Here is a 21,195-nt window from a genome sequence, read left to right on the forward strand (position 1 = left end):
GCCAGATATTTTTTTAAAAGTCTGTTCACATTATCTGACAAAAGTGAGGATCTTTTTCATAACCCTGCCACTCAAATACAAGAAAAGGGGTCGTTTTTCGTTTCAAAAACCAATATTGAAAAACAGGAAAACTGGGCATTATTTGTTTTTCATTTCAAAATCAAATAACAAACAAGCAGAAATTGAAAAACGGCTCATATTTTAATTTTTTTAAATCAACATTTTTTATCAGTTCAACCGGAAATAAACACAAGCGTGTGCACGTGCTAACGTGTATATTATTTGCTTCATATGCTTCATGTAAATCATTGACAAGTGTTGAGAAGACAAAGCAAAAAGTAATAATGACTTTTGTGTCTGCTGTAGTTTTTCATGCCCTTGTAATTCACACAAGAAATATTTTGCTTCAAAAAAAGACTATTCTAAAAAAAGAATGTTGTTTTATAATGTCTCACCTCGCCATGTAATGTGAATTACAAATATATTGTCTGGCCCTTTAAGAATGTTAAGTGTGATTTGCTAGAGCATAGGGAGCAAGTGTGTAGGGAAGATACCAGAAATGACTGTCTCCGGCTGTGCTTATTTTGTTCTGTTAATCAGCGTTCTGCTTTATGCAATTTTAAGGAACGCAAATTACCACAGAGACACATATTAACATGGCACAAACATAGCCCAATAAAAATAGTTTGATTCAAATTTTGATTCAAAAGACAAAAATGTTAATGCATTAATCGCGTTAATTAACGCAATTAACGACAGCTCTAATAAAAAGTAAAAATCAATAAATAAAATTCAAATGGCATGCACCACTTGCCTATGTGACCTAGTAAAATTTGAATTCGCCTTTACTTAAATACATATAATAAAATCTAACCTGTGCCTATTAAGAGCAGTACAACGCACACTAACACACCACCACCATGTCATTGTCACTGCAGTGCTAAAATAATACATGCTCTGTGGTGGTCCTGTGGGGGTCCTGATCGATGAAGAACAGGGTGAAAACAGGTTTAAAAAAGTATGTGTACACATGCGCGCGCGTGCACACACACACACACACACACACACACACACACACATAAATAGGTGATTTGAGTTGGTAGAGCGGAAGGATCGGAATGAGGTTTGAGTGGTGAGCAGTTCTTTCAAATAGATCGGAGCATATCCATAAATACATTGGTGAGTGAGGAGGGAGACCTTGTATACAATCCTAACAGATATGAGAAGCCAGTGAAGAGAACGTAGAATCAGGGTGATATGCTTATATTTTCGCACTCTCCTCAGGATCCTAGCGGCGCTGTTCTGAATGCTCTGTAATCTATGAATACTTTTGCTAGAAATCCCAATGAGAAGTGCATTGCAATAATGCAGTCTGGAGGAGACAAAAGTGTGCATCAGTTTTTCAGCATCTGATAGAATGATAGTGGGACGAAGTTTAGCAATATTACTCAGATGATAAAAAGAGATCTTGCAGAGGTGTTTAATATGGGTATCGAAAGTGAGATGTGAGTATATATATATATATAATAATAATATATAATAATATAGATATACACACTGTATATGGGTGAAAGACGAATAGGGTGTTCCAAGTACCAAAAAAATAAAATGGTTAAATTGTATAATTTTTTCATTTAATATTGTGCACAAATGTGTCACCTATGTAAATATGTATTTTTTTTTCTCAGCATTTTGCTTATTTAATAATTTTAGTGTTGTTGACACACAACAAGGGCACAAAAATGTCATTCAGTGCAACGACTAATTTATGACAAAATACACACACAAGGAACAAACTTAGCCATTTCAAATTTATAAGTTTAGTATATCTCTTACAAAAGATTTAAAACCTCAGAAGAAACTGTACTTACTCTGTTTTGAATTTTCTGTGCATTGTTTGTACTCTAATGCGTCTTGGGATTTTGTTTATTTGTATACAAGATGTTTTTGCTACACATTCTATTCTATTTGAAACCCAATCAAACTCTGTTTTCTATGAAGCAGGCCTGGATTCTCTTGCATTCACATGAAAAAAATATATAACAATTACTTATTACAGTTATTTTAAGCAAATGTTTTTGTTGCACTGTTTGATGATTTTATGTTGCACTGAATGACATACTCCAAATTATCCTGTTACATCAGAATATTCATGACTTAATTTGTTTTTAAGTTCTTTATTGATTAAAGTAGCAGTAGTAGAATGAAAATATGCCACACCAGTGGCAAGTATGTGTTATAATATTACTACATCATGAAAAAAGTAAGGCAATGAAAAACATAGCTAATGAAGCCATCATAACAACTTGTAAGGCACCAGAACAGTGTGGAAGTGTGGAATTTGTGTCATAACACGTGAAAAAGTTGCTGCAGTAAATCTAAATTCATTCAGCCGTGAAAACCATTTGAAGTCGCATTTTATTTCATGAACTGAACAAATGTTTTCCAGTCTTTTGTTGTTAACCTTGAGGTTCTTGCTGTACATGGCTTTGGTTCTGCGATTATGATTTTGACATCAGACTTAAGGTAGTAAATTTCATCAGGTGGATTTGGCCACACAAAGGAATTTCTGTTTCAATTTTGTAGCATGCAGCTAACTTGCACCTCATCTCCTACAGACAGCAGTACCTGCCCAACGAATGGCAGGTCATCGTACTTGACAATAACAAAATCTCAGGGACCGCTGCATCATACTTCATCAAAAACATAATTATTAATATTCATTGTAATTACTGCTCTTATTAAGGAAGACTAGAATGGAAAAAAGTGGTTTTAATATTTAAAAATAATTTTAAAACATTATAAAGTCAATATAACAATATCATTGTCAATTTAGTGCAACAGTGAAATTCTGTTGCACTGAATGACTGTTGTTGTACTGAATGACAGAAATTTTACTTTAGCACATTTTACAGTTATCCCAGTGGTTAGCAAAAGCTAACATTGACCTTAGCTCAAAGACATTTCTACACATATTCACATTTAAATGTTAATAACCTTGTTTGTTTACAAGATTAACCATAATATTACGTTTTCTGTGTTGTACTGAATGACACTCAGTTTTGTTCTTTAATGTACTGTGTCAGTAAAAAGACATTTTTATCAAATAATGTTAAAATGCATTGACCTCGTGTGTGTGCTGAAGGGTCCCCAGGAGTCTTCTTTTGTTGTTACAATTGGTCACATGACTGCAGTAGCTTGATTGCATATTAAAATAAGGCTTTTTATTAACGTTGTACTGAATGACAACTGAAGATTGGGAAAATGGGGACTGAAAGTATCCTGAATATTATTAATATTAAAAAACACATCCGATTTAATATTATTTAATATGTCACACAAGACAAAAGCGTGCATCAGTTTTTCAGCATCTGATAGAATGAGAGTGGGACGAAGATTAGCAATATTACTCAGATGATAAAAAGAGATCTTGCAGAGGTGTTTAATATGGGTATCGAAAGTGAGATGTGAGTATATATATATATATAATAATAATATATAATAATATAGATATACACACTGTATATGGGTGAAAGACGAATAGGGTGTTCCAAGTACCAAAAAAATAAAATGGTTAAATTGTATAATTTTTTCATTTAATATTGTGCACAAATGTGTCACCTATGTAAATATGTATTTTTTTTCTCAGCATTTTGCTTATTTGATAATTTTAGTGTTGTTGACACACAACAAGGGCACAAAAATGTCATTTAGTGCAACGACTAATTTATGACAAAATACACACACAAGGAACAATCTTAGCCATTTCAAATTTATAAGTTTAGTATATCTCTTACAAAAGATTTAAAACCTCAGAAGAAACTGTACTTACTCTGTTTTGAATTTTCTGTGCATTGTTTGTACTCTAATGCGTCTTGGGATTTTGTTTATTTGTATACAAGATGTTTTTGCTACACATTCTATTCTATTTGAAACCTAATCAAACTCTGTTTTCTATGAAGCAGGCCTGGATTCTCTTGCATTCACATGAAAAAAATATATAACAATTACTTATTACAGTTATTTTAAGCAAATGTTTTTGTTGCACTGTATGATGATTTTATGTTGCACTGAATGACATACTCCAAATTATCCTGTTACATCAGAATATTCATGACTTAATTTGTTTTTAAGTTCTTTATTGATTAAAGTAGCAGTAGTAGAATGAAAATATGCCACACCAGTGGCAAGTATGTGTTATAATATTACTTCATCATGAAAAAAGTAAGGCAATGAAAAACATAGCTAATGAAGCCATCATAACAACTTGTAAGGCACCAGAACAGTGTGGAAGTGTGGAATTTGTGTCATAACACGTGAAAAAGTTGCTGCAGTAAATCTAAATTCATTCAGCCATGAAAACCATTTGAAGTCGCATTTTATTTCATGAACTGAACAAATGTTTTCCAGTCTTTTGTTGTTAACCTTGAGGTTCTTGCTGTACATGGCTTTGGTTCTGCGATTATGATTTTGACATCAGACTTAAGGTAGTAAATTTCATCAGGTGGATTTGGCCACACAAAGGAATTTCTGTTTCAATTTTGTAGCATGCAGCTAACTTGCACCTCATCTCCTACAGACAGCAGTACTTGCCCAATGAATGGCAGGTCATCGTACTTGACAATAACAAAATCTCAGGGACCACTTCATCAAAAACATAATTATTAATATTCATTGTAATTACTGCTCTTATTAAGGAAGACTAGAATGGAAAAAAGTGGTTTTAATATTTAAAAATAATTTTAAAACATTATAAAGTCAGTATAACAATGTCATTGTCAATTTAGTGCAACAGTGAAATTCTGTTGCACTGAATGACTGTTGTTGTACTGAATGACAGAAATTTTACTTTAGCACATTTTACAGTTATCCCAGTGGTTAGCAAAAGCTAACATTGACCTTAGCTCAAAGACATTTCTACACATATTCACATTTAAATGTTAATAACCTTGTTTGTTTACAAGATTAACCATAATATTACGTTTTCTGTGTTGTACTGAATGACACTCAGTTTTGTTCTTTAATGTACTGTGTCAGTAAAAAGACATTTTTATCAAATAATGTTAAAATGCATTGACCTCGTGTATGTGCTGAAGGGTCCCCAGGAGTCTTCTTTTGTTGTTATAATTGGTCACATGACTGCAGTAACTTGATCGCATATTAAAATAAGGCTTTTTATTAACGTTGTACTGAATGACAACTGAAGATTGGGAAAATGGGGACTGAAAGTATCCTGAATATTAGTAATATTAAAAAACACATCAAATTTAATATTATTTAATATGTCACACATGACATTTGTACAATTATGCCAAAGCAGTAAATTTTAAGTTTTACTTAAGATTATTTAGTTTTTTCTTAATGTTATTTTACTTAAAGAGGTAGGGGGACCGTTGCACTGAATGACATTTTGGTTTTTTTTTTCAAAAATCATACATTTTCCGTAAAAATTACTTTAGGTTTCAGTAAAGATGTACAAATGGAGTAGATTGAAGGTATATCCACTTATATTAATATAATTGTATATTATTTATCAAGTGGGGACACTAAAAAGTTATGTCTCGTCTTTGACCCATATACACGTTAGGTATTAACATCTGTTACGAGTTTCTCAAAGTAAAAGTATTAATGCCTTAGTTTATTGAAAGAAAAAAGAGTTTATATAAAGACCAGAAAAGTGTGTGTGTGAGAGAGTGTGTGTAAATGTGTGTGTGTGTGAAAAAGTAAAAACCAATCCAAAAAAGTTCATCAAACTTTGTTTCATTAATCTAAGGATGAATTCAATCATATATATATATTTTTTTCTTCATGCATTTTCTCCCTTTTTCTCCTTTTTTAGCACGTCCAACTGCCCCATTGCATCATGCTTTTTCTCCACCAATGCCTGACCTCTGCTCTGATTAAGGTTGGTTACCCACGCCCCCCTCCGACACGTGGACAGCAGCCGTATGCATTATATCACTTGCACTTTGACGAGTGCAGTGCAGCCCAGCTGCGTGTATGGAGAGACACACCCTAAGAGCACTCTTTTCCCATCTCTGTGCAGGCGCCATCAGTCTAAGCTCAGTCTAAGCCAGCAAGGCAGAGCTGCTGTTCCAGCTCTGTTTCCAGCATGTATTTTTACCACTACGCCACCTGAGTGGCAAATTCAATTATACTGAACAGCTACAATGCCAAAACTAGCTATTCCAGAATTAGGAACAGTTAAACAGCTAAACAGTTGTAAAACAGTGAGAATCCTGCTTATTTCTTCCTGCAATGTCTCGACTTTGCTTCTGTCTACATCAGATTTATTATCTAAATAATTTGTCAAATTGGCAGCACTTCAGCAGCAAACTATGGTCAGAGTTTAATCAGAAAGTGGTACTTCATGGCTGCTGCTCGTTTCATATGACAATGAAACCTGCAAAACTTCTGTAAGTTCTGTAAGAGTCCAGTCAAGTCAACTTTATTTATATAGCGCTTTTTACAATAGACATTGTCTCAAAGCAACTTTACAAAATCCAGGACCAACCTTGGAAGAAACCTTGAGAGGAACCAGTTGTAGTGATTAATAAGTTCATTTAGATACTGTGGAGCATCCAGTTAGAAGAGCATTACAATAATCTAACCGAGAAGTTATAAACGCATGGATCAGTTTTTCGGCATCATTAACAGATAGTATTATTTCTTATTTTAGAAATATTACACAGATGATAGAAAGCAACTCTAGTAATATTATTGACGTGTGTATCAAAGGAGAAATCTGAATCTAGTGTGACACCCAAGTTTTTTACATCTGAGCTGGGAGTAACAGAGAAAGTGTTTAGGTTTAGTACCATGTTAGACAACTTGTCTCTTGCAGCTTTAGAACCAACAAGCAAAACCTCTGTTTTATCTGAATTAAGTAAAAGAAAATGACATGACATCCAGTTTTTTATGTCGTTTACACAATCTTCTATCTTACTGATTGTGTCAGTATCATTTGGTTTGTGTCGTTGGCTGTGTGTCATCTGCATAGCAGTAAAATTTAAGCCATGTTTATGAATAATTTCTCCTAGTGGAAGCATATAGAGGTGGCTTTCCCTTCCAAAAACCTGTTTGACACGTGCAACTGAGATGGCTGGTGCTTTGCCCTATGACTATGCCACCTAGTCGCCCCGCTGTGAGGGCTCTAATGCCGGAGTCTGGGGTTCTACACCTGAGCTACTGGCATTCGGGACTGCTACAGCTAAATCTAAGCACTCACTAGTAGTAGTCTGTTCTAAAGCCCAAATGCGCCCCTCTAACACTGAAATCTTCTCCGTCAGACTAACAACTAATCTACACTTATCACATATAAAGTTATCAGTAACGACAGAGAAAGAATAACTGAACGTTGCACACTCAGCACAAGGATAAAGAGCTCCTGCTGGGGCCATTATAGTAGAGAAATGTACTTAGCTTTAGAAGAAGTGTTTAAGTGCTGTTTAAGTTGGATTCACGAGCGCTTCTGCTGGTAGTCACAGAAAAACTTTAAAAGCTTTAATTCTGGATGAAACAGGCATTGATAAGCTGGAATACAAAAACAAACAAACTTTTAGTTTAAAAGTTTGGATATGGTTGTCATTTGGAGACATAAAAAAAATAAAAAATAAAGAAAAATAAAAACCAAAAATTCAAAATCCAAAAGAGTTCATCAAACTTTGTTTCATTAATCTCATTTCTTCCTGCAATGTCTCGACTTTGCTTCTGTCTACATCAGGTAAATAATTTGTCAAATTGGCAGCACTTCAGCAGCAAACTATGGTCAGAGTTCAATCAAAAAGTGGTAAGAACCAATCGTCAAAGTGGTAAATGTGCATGGTGCTTAAGGTAAAACGGCGGCAAGTAAGTGTCTCACACACGGCTAATCCCATCCTTAGCGTGAAACATGGTAGTGGTAGCTTTACGTTATTGGAAGCTTCTCAGTAGAAAGCGCAGGAAGACTGTTGAAAATTAGGGGAACAAATGCAGCAATATACATGAATGTCCTTGAACCTCTGAGGTGCAAGCAAATACAGATGTGGCTTCCAAAAACAGATGGACAAAGATTTTAGAAATGCATCTAAGAAGACCGTCAGCTGTAATTGGAGCTTTAACAGAAACTAAATAAAGTGGTTTGTGAAATAAAGTTATACATTTTTGATTTGTAGTCAATATTTAAAACGGTTGAAATAATGATATTTAATTATAGTTAATTATATTTAAAAATCTACAACATCAAATAGTAGGATTTATTTTACAGTAGTTGCTTCTCCATGTAAAGACCCAAGTAAAAAGTACACCTGTACGCACACATCAATCTTCTGAAGTTGGTTGTGCTAATTGTGATAATTAAGAGCTCAATTATTAATAAAGTGGATAAATAATTAATAATACAATTACATAAAACTGTGTAAGTCCCTAAAATGAGGTACAGTAAAAGTCCTGATTTGCACAATTAGCAGCACTGGACAAGTCTAACCTGAGGTAACTTGATATGCAATGCAGATTGAAACACCATAGAAAATTGTACTAAATGATATTTGTTATTTGTAATATGTATATATGTATTACTATTTACATATCCTGACATTTAGTAGTTAAGAGTTACAGAAAAAACATAAGTTAAGCACTTAACCTGTTATTGTTTGACTTGTTTGTAAATCTTGTCCTGTAACTCAGGCAAAAATAGTATTGTTCAAGTTTGTACCAGTAAAGAAAGAAAGAAAAAAACCCTTATGTGTCTTTGCTTTAAAAAGTCAGACAGTTATATAATTTGTAACTGTCTATAATTACCTATAGGGTAATTTATAAACATACTCTCCTAGTACAAGTAGCTAAGCCTGTGTCATCAAATACTGCTGCTCATTGGATTCAGCAGATCTTTAAGTACATTATTTATAAAATGATAAAGGGCTAGGCAATAACAAAAAAAAAAACTAATACAAAAAATGTGACATACTGACATAACTTAAACAATATCGTGGCTAGTTATGTGGAGTTAAATGACGTTTACAATATAAATCAGTTTTGACATTTTATTCATGAATGTTCAGCTGTACACCAATGGAATTGGTTTGGTTTTCTGATGTACAGTGCCTACAGAGAATTATTATACCCTATCGAAATTCTCGCCTTTTGCCACAACATACCATGAAAATAAAACTATTTTTTCAAGTTGTATTTAGACATTATAGCCCTCATCATCAAAGTTAATACACACTATGATAAACGACAGCAATTTAAATAGTGAAACACCACTAGATTGTATTAGTGGATTAGTAACCACTTATGTTTGGATAAGAACGACTGCCCCACACCTGAAATCAATTGTGATTTTGATTACTTCAAAATAAAGATGTTTCTTTAGGATTCCACTACTAGTAGTACATGGCTACACAAAAATTCACTGTGGTTGGGAAAAAAAACATTCAGAGGCTTAAACTATCCCTCAGAGTACCAAAAGCTACAGGGAAACTACCAAGAGACCAAAGGCAACTTTGTTGTACATTTACAGACCAATCAATTTCACTCATACAGACGTGTCGGTCCGTTCTGGCCTGTAAAGCAAGAAAGAAGCTAATCTTCCTGAAAAGGTGCTATGCTGACTCCCATTTGTGATTTGCCAACTGAAATAGTGTAATGCTATGTGGCAAAAGAAGAGCCCAAGACTGAACTTTTTGGACTGAACTCCAACTGGTATGTTTGGTAAAAACTACCATAAAGCACAGGTGGTGGCAACATTAGGTTATGGGAATGTTTCTCTTCAGCCGACACTGGGCAATTGGTCAGGACTGAAAGGAAATGGATGCTGATAAGTGCATCCAAATTCTTAAAAAAACATGTGGCCCTCTGCTAGACAGCTAAACACACCACCACAAAAAAGCAATGGCTTAAAGATAGAAAGGTGAATAGCCCTGACCTAAATGTAATGAAACAGTGAATTGCCATGCAAAACAAAAATTTAAAAGGGATATAAATATTTTCTATTGGCACTGTACCTACACAGTATGTTGATTTATCAGCCTTTATTTTTTTTTTTTTTACACATCCTGCATTTAACAGATAGTTAATTTAATTGAATCCAGAATAATAGTACAAAAAAGAAAATGGATGGTAAATAAAGAATAATGTTTAAATGTTTAAATTCAGCTTATTTTTAAGAATGTATATAAGATGCAATATGTTGCTGTTGATAGACGTATTTGTAGTTTGGTTTTTAACTGTTTTAACATCAAAGTGCTATTCTCAGTGGTTTCAATCAAAATCTCAGTTTCAGTGTTTTATTATCTATACATAATACATTCATATACAGTGGTGTTTAAAAAAATAGCAGTCCTACATCATTAACCTGATAAATCTCTGTTTTTAGTAGAAATGCTATTTCTACATAGCAAAACATTCTGAGTAATCGAAGCATTGATTGAAATGGGGTTGTTCAAAATAATAGCAGTGAGGAGTTCAGTTGGTGAAGTCATTCATTCTGCAGAAGAACGTGTGTCAATTTTGGCCCTTATATAAGGTATGAGGGTGGCAAATGTTGCACAGTTTGGTAATTTCCTTCTGAAATACTGGGTAAAATAGGTTGTTCCAGACATTGTTCTGATAAACAGCGTACTTTGATTAAAAAGTTGATTGTAGAGGGAAAAACATACAGAGAAGTGCAGCAAATTAAAGGCTGCTCAGCTAAAATGATCTCAAATGCCTTGAAGTGACAACCAAAACCTGAAAGACGCGTCTTTCAGGTTTTGGTTGTCACTTCAAGGCATTTGAGATCATGCCTACTGTTCGATTGGATTGAAGAGTAGCCAGAATGGCAAAGGCTCAGCCAATAATCACCTTCAGAAAGATCAAGGAACATCTGAAGTTAGCAGTGAGTACAGAAGATGATTAAGTGAAGCGAATTTACCAGCAAGAACTCCTTGTAAAGTCCTGTTGTTAAGAAAAATACTTAAATTTTAACCCATTCAGGACATGTCTTTTTCTTAACAACGAGACTTTACAAGGAGTAGCCATTTGGTCAATACTGGTCCAAAGAGAAATGGCTTGGTGAAAGCAAAATTGTTCATTGAGCACTGAATTCAAGCCAAAGTTCACTGTGAAGACAGTAAAGCATGGTGGTACAAAATGATGATATGGGGATGTTTTTCATACCATGGTGTTATGCCTATTTATGGCATACGAGGGAATTAGTTTAAATTAGGGCTTGTGCCACATACATGTGTGTCTCTGTGGTAATTAACTGTATTTCAGATGAATTAGGATGTAAAGCGCATGAACTGTCCGATGATAAACTACTTTTAGCGGCCAGTGATAGCTCAGTGGTTAAGGTACTGGACTAGTAAACAGAAGGTTGCCGGTTCAAGCCCCGCCACCACCAAGTTGCCACTGTTGGGTCCCTGAGTAAGGCCATTAACCCTCAATTGCTCATCGTGTTCAGCTCATTGTGTAAGTCGCTTTGGATAAAAGCGTCTGCTAAATGCTGTAAATGTAAATGTTTTCACTTTTTTTACGTGTTGATGAAAAGATGAATGAAATCACGCAAGCGTAACGAGTATCTCCATTGGCTGCTAGAGCTGTCCATCCGTGTAGCTCCGCCTCCTCCCCCTCCGGTAAAAAGTGAAACTCTGTGTGATGTTTCATCTCTACAGTTTATTTAGGTTATTCTATCACATGGTTATATACATAATTTATATTTGTGATGTTTGTAGTTTTCTAAAAACACATTCGTATCTGATATTTATATGGACTAAGCGTTTACATGGACTGTTTTAATTAACACTTTTTTTATATTGCTACAGTCAATTACTTATAGATAATGTCTGCTAACTTGACTGTTTCAGGTATTTATAGATGTTTAAATGGTAATTTAGAACAGTATTTCCCAGTATTCTTTCTGCACAAACACAGTATTAAAGGGTTTTCTTAATAGATCTATGAAATAATCATATCTGTGTTTTGATGCTTTGTTGATGCCTTATATTAGATCAAAACATTATGGTTGGTGCACCTGTTTTCAGTGTCAGGGTCATGAACAGGAAAAGATCCTCACTTTTGTCAGATAATGTGCTTTCTACAATGAATTTAGATTTAATAATTTTATCATATTTTATGAATGTTTTATTGGTAAACACGTTCTTGCAATAACAATGTGCATAACTGTTCAAATTTTGCTTACTTATTAGTTTGCGATTAATTGAGATGAATACATATATATTAGGGCTGTCACACGATTAAAGATTTTAATCGAGATTAATCGAGATTAATTTTGTTCTTTAATCGCGATTAATCTTGATTAAAATTTTTAATCGTGTGACAGCCCTAGTTTAAATATATCAGAATACTTGACGAGATCATGTTGCCCTATGTCAAAGAAGAAATGTCCTTAAAATGGGTGTTTCAACATGACAATGACCCAAAACATCTTGGTTACAGACAAACAAGATCAAGGTAATAGAGTGGCCAGCCCAATCCCCTGACCTCAATCCCATAGAGAACTTGTGGACTGATATCTGAAACACTTTTTTTGAACACTACTGTAATTAATGGCTCAGCTAAACATCAACTATAACCAAGATCAAACAGCTTAAATACAATATATGACCAGAAGTATCTGGGCACCTGACCATGAGCTTGTTGGACATCCAATTTATCCAATTAAATAAATTACAAATAATATTAAAATACAGTGACCTGTATGTGATCTTTTCAACTAAAACATTTTTTGAGAAGACTTCTCTAAAGTATGTCTGTGGGAATTTGTGCCCATTCAGTCGAAATGGCACTTGGATAGCTGTGCACTGATTTTGGCCAAAAAGCCTCAATTGATGGTCCAGTTTATCCCAAAGCTGTTCAGTGAGGTCAGAGCCCTTTGCATACCAGTTTTCAGTTTCTTTAAAGTTTCAATTTTTTTAAGTTTATTTGTACAGTTTATTTTGTGCACAGTGCAAAGTTGGAAGCATATAATTTCCTTTTTATAATTAATTTATTGCACCTGTTAGCAATTGTTGTGGCTAAAACAATTAAAAGTGGTGTCCCAATACTTTTGTTCATATAGTGCACATTACCTCCCAGCTTATATACTGTATAAGGAATTGGTACATGCATCTATCATCTCTTTCTGATGACAGATGCATGTACCTTGACATCAACAGTGGCAAATCCTAGCTGTAGGTCCCTTGATGACATTGTAAAATTATTGGAGACTTCTTGGGCTCTTGGGCTGAAGTTGCTAGGATGACCATGTTGACAGTTGCTTTAAATGTTCTCCACTTGTAAATTATTTTCCAAACAGTGGAATGGCTGATTTCTAATTGTTTGGAGATCTTTTTAAATCCTTCCCAAACTCATAAGGTTTTCTTTCTGAAGGCCTCAGAGAGCTCTTTAGATCTCAACATGGTGATAACACTCACTTCAACAATCAAGAACAAACCAAACTAATGTTTGAGGTTTAAATAAAACTCCAATGTCCTCCAACAATGGTATAATCATTGCAGCTGATGTGGTGCACCTGATTCTAATTTTAGACCTTTTAAGTAGTAATAAATGTGGGGGTGTCCTAACTTTTTCCTCACAATAAATTTCAATTTTTGTACATTAAATTTGTGTTTAAAAGAATATTTCTTTTTTTTTCTGTTTAGTTATATAAGCTTTATCTCTCAGCGCTGTTCAAATGAAGCTCAAATGTTCATAGGTTTAAATATGTTAACAAAGGTTTTCACGGGATGTCCTAACTTTTTCACATGACTGTATATATACACAGATCCACTCATACCAGCACAACGCACACTAACACACCACCACCGTGTCATTGTCACTGCAGTGCTGAACAATACATGCTCTGTGGGGGTCCTGATATATATATAAAGTATTAACATCTGTTAGGAGTTTCTCAAAGTCACTCAAAGTCCTGTCCCTTAAACTAGACTACAACTTAACCAGGAGAAAGATCTCGTGCACGAGGAAAGCACCCAGAACAGACATCAAGTCAAAGTATGAATGCCTTAGTTTGTTGAAAGAAAACAGAGACCAGAAAAGTGTGTGTGTGTGTGTGTGTGTGTGTGTGTGTGAGAGAGAGAGAGAGAGAGAGAGAGAGAGGGAGAGAGAGAGGGAGAGAGAGATTCCAGTTCGAATCTGGCTTAAAATTTTTGAATCAATAATTGAACCGATTGCTATATGGCAGTGAAGTTTGGGGTTCACTTACACACCATCAATTCCGTAATTGGGACAAACATCCATTAGAGACCCTGCACACAGAGTTCTGTAAAAGCATCCTAAAGGTGCACAGACACACCACGAACAATGCGTGCAGGGCAGAATTAGGCCGATTTCCTCTAATTATCAAGAGAAGAGCAATCAACTTCTGGAACCATCTAAATGAGAGCGACCCCCAATCTTATCATTATAAAGCCCTGAAACACCAAGAGCTGAGCAAACATACCAGTCCCCTCATCCAACTGGTCCTGAGTCACTGCACCCATACACCACTAACACACACCGACACACTAATAACACACACAGACACTCTAACACACACAGATACACCACTAACACACACAGACACCCTAATAACACACACAAACACATTACTAACACACGCCGACACACCACTAACACACACTAACACAATAAAGACTCAAGAACAGGAGAAATCTGCAAACCCAATTAGAATAAACCAAATTACACAAAAACTCAGAACTAAATATCTGAATTATTGGGAAACTGAAACCAAAACTCAAAGTAAAATGCAGTGTTATTTGGCCCTAAACAGACACTACAGTGCAGCAGATTATCTGAGCACAGTATCCGACCCTAAATTAAGAAACACCCTGACGAGGTACAGACTGAGCGCACACGACCTGGCCGTGGAGACGGGGCGACACACCTGGTCCTGGCTGCCCCGGGAGGAGAGGTTGTGTCAGCACTGCACTCTCAGTACAGTAGAGACGGAGCTGCACTTCCTCACCCGGTGTACCAAGTACCACCACATCCGCTCCCAATTCTTCCCTAAATTTAATAACATCATCCCCAACTTTACCTCCCTCCCAGACCCCGACAAACTGCCCCACCTACTGGGGGAGCACAGAGAGAGCTGCACACTGGCAGCACTCTATACACACACCTGTCACCAGGTGAGGGACAGTGGGTGACCATGTCTCATACACACACACACACACGCACAAACTGATTGTTTTTCTACCTCATTAATGTAAATATTATACTTTTTATTGTTATTATTTTGCACTGTTTTTATTAATATTTTATTCTATTCTATATTTTTTGCACATGTAACTGTTCTGTATATTTTTGTTCTTTCTTATTTTTATTGTTAATATTTCTCTGTAACTTGCTTTGGCAATACGAATGTCCTTATTTGTCATGCCAATAAAGCTTCTTTTGAGTTTGAGAGTGTGTAAATGTGTGTGTGTTTGCAAAGCTGTTAATCTGGGGACATGGACCAGTTTACACACCAATAAAGTGTGGCTGTGTTCAAATGGTTTAAATATACCAATCATGTTCATGTTAAATAGTAGTTTCTGAGACATTTGACACATTGAAGTAATTTAATTTACTAATTAAGACTAAGATGTTTGTATGTACACTCATCTCAACAATCTGATGAAAATCTCTGTTTACACGTAGCTACAAGTAATCCGATTCAAACGCATGTGTAAAATACCAACTGCTATGAAAACAAGCATCACATGAGTCCAGTTAGAATAAGAAAAGCAGCAGTATGTTGCCCTAGTTTTCAGTTGGTGGTGTTTATTCTTAAAAATGATAGAATCAGGAAAATGTACTTCACGGGTGTGTTCGAAAACCTAGGGAGCTGCCTTGCTGTCTTACTGTCTACATAGGCAGCTGCCTTAGTAGAGAGGATTCTAATAAGTCAGTGACTTATAAGGCAGGTTATACAAACGCACTACTTAGATAGCGATTCCATCGGGTTTCGCATTTCGCGTTTAGCATCTTGCCATTAAAACCAATAAACTGAGGTAGCACAGCACGCTAACGTCAATATAACATCTTCCTTCATGTACCGATAACAGTTAAATTTCCTGACAAGCCCAAACTTGCAAATAAAAACACTCGGTACAAGTTTATACAAGTTAAAAATCAGTAATATTTTATTTACGTTTGAAAATAACTTAAAAGCCATGTTTATTTTTCTATGAGAGAAGAGCACCCGACTCGCAATGAATTCTGGGATTGCCTTGATCACGAAGGCAGCGTCGGATGCTCACTCGTTCTTGAGCCAAAATAACATTGAAATATTAAGATGCCTCAGAAGTGAAAATTTTAAGGCATCTAGGATTTCGAACAGCCGCATTCTCGGGAGCGTGCACAGGATGACGTAAAATGCTGTCTATGTAGACAGCTCCCTTGCTTTTCGAACACACCCCACATTTTGTAAGCTTTCACTATTACGCAAATGTGCAGAACGTACTGGCAAGTAAAACAACCAAGACCAACTACATTTCAGCAAAAACCTACATCAAGTCTGCCAAAGGCATGTGGTCACAACACATTTTCCCACATGCCTTTGGCAGACTTGATGTAGGTCTAATGAGACCAAGGTTGAATTTTTTGGACATAATTCCAAAATCAACAAAAAATGGCTTTATCGGAGGAAGATCAAAGTTTTGAAATGGCCAAAGCCCAGACCTGAATCCAATTGAAAATCTGCAGGGTGACTTCAAAGGTGATGTGTACATGAGATGCCTAGTCAAAAAGACAATGTTGTCATAAAATCAAAAGGTGCTTCAACAAAGTATTAGTTTAAGGATGTGCATATTTATCAAATAATTGTATGGGTTTTTTTTATCCCCTCTTCCATTTCAATTAAACTGTGTGGATTATATGTCACATTAAAAGTGGAAAGAGTTTTAAAATGATTAATCTTGGTTTCATTCTTAATTTTTTTTAAACATGGGTGTGTAGACTTTATATCCACAGTATGCATGTATATATGTATATTTTTATAAAGTGTGTATTTTCAGATTTCCTTGCTTTTGGTAAAACTGAAAAATGTAATAAGGAATCCTGTCAAAAAGACAAAATGTGCTACAATACCAAAAGTTGTCATCTTAATTTCAAAAATATTTATATATTTACTTACATAAGACATTTACAATAATGCTAAAAACCTAAATTAAACAACCACTACAAGCATCTGCAAGATACCCCACCACCATTATATGCCACTTTGAATATTCAGTGATCAGTGTGTGAATATTAATGGGACAGTGATGTCAATAAGCTTTAAAAATCATTACATGCTACATGGTCTTTGGAATCAATGACAAAAAAGACCTACAGATAAAGCTTAGAAAGACAGCAAAGAGGTGATAGGAGTTCCACTTGCATGTGGAGGTTGTCAAGATTTACAAGGATGTTGAGGTATTTTATGTTGTTAGAATATTTAAACTTAAGATAATTACACTAAAACATAACACACAGACATGGAAACAAAATACTGAGTCGTTTTTATCGGACCAAAATTTAAACTGCTTTGGAATTAAGACATTTTTGCTCCCCAGCAGCTGGTACTTTATTTTACAATCTTTGCTGTATATAAAGCACTGAAAGAAGTCAACTTTATTTATATAGCGCTTTTTACAATAGACATTGTCTTAAAGCAACTTTACAAAATCCAGGACCAACAGATACAAAAACCCCTGTTGAGCAAGCCGAGGGCGACTGTGGCAATGAAAAACTCCCTGAAAATTACAGGAAGAAACCTTGAGAGGAACCAGACTCAGCAGGGCCCATCCTTCTTGGGTGGCCTGGAGGAAACTTTAAATAAATAGGATTTACACAAATCATACAAACAGAATAAAATGAACTAAAAGTTATAACTGGCAATAAATAAATAAATAATAATAATAGAGTTATTATTCGGTCTAGTCTTCAATAAAGTCTGTAGTCAGTTCTTGTCATACTTGGTGCAATTACTCCAGACCCGTGACATCCTGCAGGAGCAGCATCGTTGGCACTGCAGTCTCGACTTCAATCCTTAACCTTGGCGGGTAAACAGGTTTCCATCAGAATGCCCTCGGGGAAAAACAACAGAGAATGTAGTTAATAATGTACAATGCTAGTTGAGTAAAACAGTTTCACAGAGAGTTTTAGACTTCGGCAGCCCTAATTATTACAGCATAAGTAAAAGGGAGAGCGAGCAGGTAACAAGGTCATGAAGGCTTTCATAGGACATCAGCGCCCACCTCCTCTACCCAAACCTAAGTGATTGGACAAGAAAGGCAGAACGACAGCAACCCAACATCCCTGATCACCACAAGTTTCTATGACCAAGAACCCCCAAGCTCTGCGCCTTTGTCTATATTAATCAAAAGCCTGAGAAAATAAATATGTTTTCAGTCTAGACTTAAACATTGAGACTGTGTCCGAATCCCTAACAAAGGCAGGAAGATTATTCCAAAGTTGTGGAGCTTTGTAAGAAAATGCTCTTCCATCAGCCGTGATCTTTTTAATTCTAGGAACTATAAGTAACCCTGCATCTTGTGAGCGAAGTGGACACGCTGGGTTGTAGTGATTAATAAGTTTACTCAGATACTGTGGAGCCAGACCGTGTAGCGCTTTATAGGTTAGTAAAAGTATTTTGTAATCAATGCGGAATTTAACTGACAGCCAGTGAAGTGATGATAGAACAGGACTGATATGATCAAACTTTCTAGTTCTAGTTAGCACTCGAGCTGCTGCATTTTTAACTAACTGAAGTTTGTGTATAGATCTACCAGAGCATCCAGTTAGAAGAGCATTACAATAATCTAACCGAGAAGTTATAAATGCATGGATTAGTTTTTCTGCATCATTAACAGATAGAATATTTCTTATTTTAGAAATATTACGCAAATGATAGAAAGCAACTCTAGTAATATTATTGACGTGTGTATCAAAGGAAAGATCTGAATCTATTGTGACACCTAAGTTTTTTACATCTGGGCTGGGAGTAACAGAGAAAGTGTTTAGGTTTAGCACCAGGTTAGACAACTCGTCTCTTGCAGCTTTAGAGCCAACAAGTAAAACCTCTGTTTTATCTGAATTAAGTAAAAGAAAATTACACGACATCCAGTTTTTTATGTCGTTTACACAATCTTCTATCTTACTGATTGTGTCAGTATCATTTGGTTTGGCTGATATATAAAGCTGTGTGTCATCTGCATAGCAGTGAAAATGTATGCCATGTTTATGAATAAATTCTCCTAGTGGAAGCATATAGAGTGTAAATAATAGCGGTCCCAGTACCAACCCCTGTGGAACACCACACTTTACTTTTGTAGTTTCCGAGCATTTATTATTTACATAAACAAATTGAGAGCGGTCAGTCAAATATGATTTGAACCAAGAGAGACACATCCATTATCAGAAGACATTAACAACTCGTTAATTACTCTAATTAATGCGGTTTCAGTACTATGGATGGGTCCAAATCCAGATTGAAATTTTTCATGAATACAATTTTCATTCAAATAAGAACATAACTGTTTGGAAACTACTTTTTCTAATATCTTAGAGACAAAAGAAAGGTTTGGCCTATAATTAGATAGAATAGATATGTGGATCAAGATTAGGTTTTTTAATCAGGGGTTTAATAACAGCACTTTTAAACAATTTAGGTACGTACCCACGGCTAAGGGATGCATTGATTAATTTAAGCAGGGGCTCTACAATAGCTGGGAGTATATCTTTAAGTAAACGAGTTGGAACAGGATCGAGTATACACAATGATGACTTTGATGATTTAATCAACGCAGTTAGTTAACTTTGGGAGATTAGATTAAAGGAATTTAGTTGAATTACCTTGTTACTATTATAATCACAATTATCACCAATGCTGCTCAGAGTGAGTTCATACTTAACATTGGCAAGTGACGTACTCTGACTCTGAAGTTGTATTTTTTCTATCTTATCATTAAAGAATTTTAAAAAATCATTGCTGGTACAGTCGGGTGGTATATTAGATTCAGTTTCATTGACGTTTTTAGTTAATTTGGATACTGTCTCGAAAAGGAAACTAGGATTGTCCTTATTTTTCTCTATTAGGGACAAATAATATAAAGATTTAGCTTTTAAAGCTAAAGAAGTGTATTTGGTGGTTTTGTTTGTAATCCACTAAAGTCTTATTAAATTATGATGTATTTAATTATGTCTATCTGGGAGCATCAGGTGTCTTTGGTGAATAATATTTGAAATAGTACAACCCCAATTCCAATGAAGTTGGGACGTTGTGTAAAACATAAATAAAAACAGAATACGATGATTTGCAAATCGTTTTCAACCCATATTCAATTGAATACACTACAAAGACAAAATATTTAATGTTCAAACGGATAAACTTTATTGTTTTTTTGCAAATATTCACTCATTTTGAATTTGATGCCTGCAACACGTTCCAAAGAAGTTGGGACAGGGGCAACAAAAGACTGGGAAAGTTGAGGAATGCTCAAAAAACACCTGTTTGGAACATTCCACAGGTGAACAGGTTAATTTGAAACAGGTAAATGTCATGATTGGGTATAAAGGGAGCATCCCCAAAAGGCTCAGTCGTTCACAAGCAAGGTTCACCACTTTGTGAACAACTGCATGAGCAAATAGTCCAACAGTTTAAGAACAACGTTTCTCAATGTGCAATTGCAAGGAATTTAGGGATTTCATCATCTACAGTCCATAATATCATCAAAAGATTCAGAGAATCTGGAAAAGCCACATTCTGCACGTGTTACAACAGCGTGGCTTCGTAGTAAAAGAGTGCGGGTACTAGACTGGCCTGCCTGCAGTCCATACCTGTCTCCCATTGAAAATGTGTGGCGCATTATGAAGCGCAAAATTGTTGATCAACTGAAGTTGTACATCAAGCAAGAATGGGAAAGAATTCCACCTACAAAGCTTCAACAATTAGTGTCCTCAGTTCCCAAACGCTTATTGAGTGTTGTTAAAAGGAAAGGTGATATAACACAATGGTAAACATGCCCTTGTCCCAACTTCTTTGGAACATGTTGCAGGCATCAAATTCAAAATGAGTGAATATTTGCAAAACACAATAAAGTTTATCCGTTTGAACATTAAATATCTTGTCTTTGTAGTGTATTCAATTGAATATGGGTTTAAAAGGATTTGCAAATCATCGTATTCTGTTTTTATTTATGTTTTACACAACGTCCCAACTTGGAATTGGGGTTGTACAAAAATGGT

The 21,195-nt window shown here is 35.4% G+C and overlaps 1 long non-coding RNA gene across 1 annotated transcript; it reads left to right on the forward strand.

Moving 5' to 3' along the window:
• Nucleotides 1-3,347: 3,347 nt before the first annotated feature.
• On the forward strand, nt 3,348-8,131 carry LOC134304203 (uncharacterized). Its single transcript, XR_010007782.1, has 2 exons — nt 3,348-3,467; nt 5,840-8,131. It is a non-coding gene; the product is annotated as an uncharacterized LOC134304203 (long non-coding RNA).
• The last annotated feature ends 13,064 nt before the right edge of the window (nt 8,132-21,195 follow it).

The sequence above is a fragment of the Trichomycterus rosablanca genome, chromosome 27 (genome assembly GCF_030014385.1).
Source record: "Trichomycterus rosablanca isolate fTriRos1 chromosome 27, fTriRos1.hap1, whole genome shotgun sequence".
NCBI classification, from domain to species: domain Eukaryota; kingdom Metazoa; phylum Chordata; class Actinopteri; order Siluriformes; family Trichomycteridae; genus Trichomycterus; species Trichomycterus rosablanca.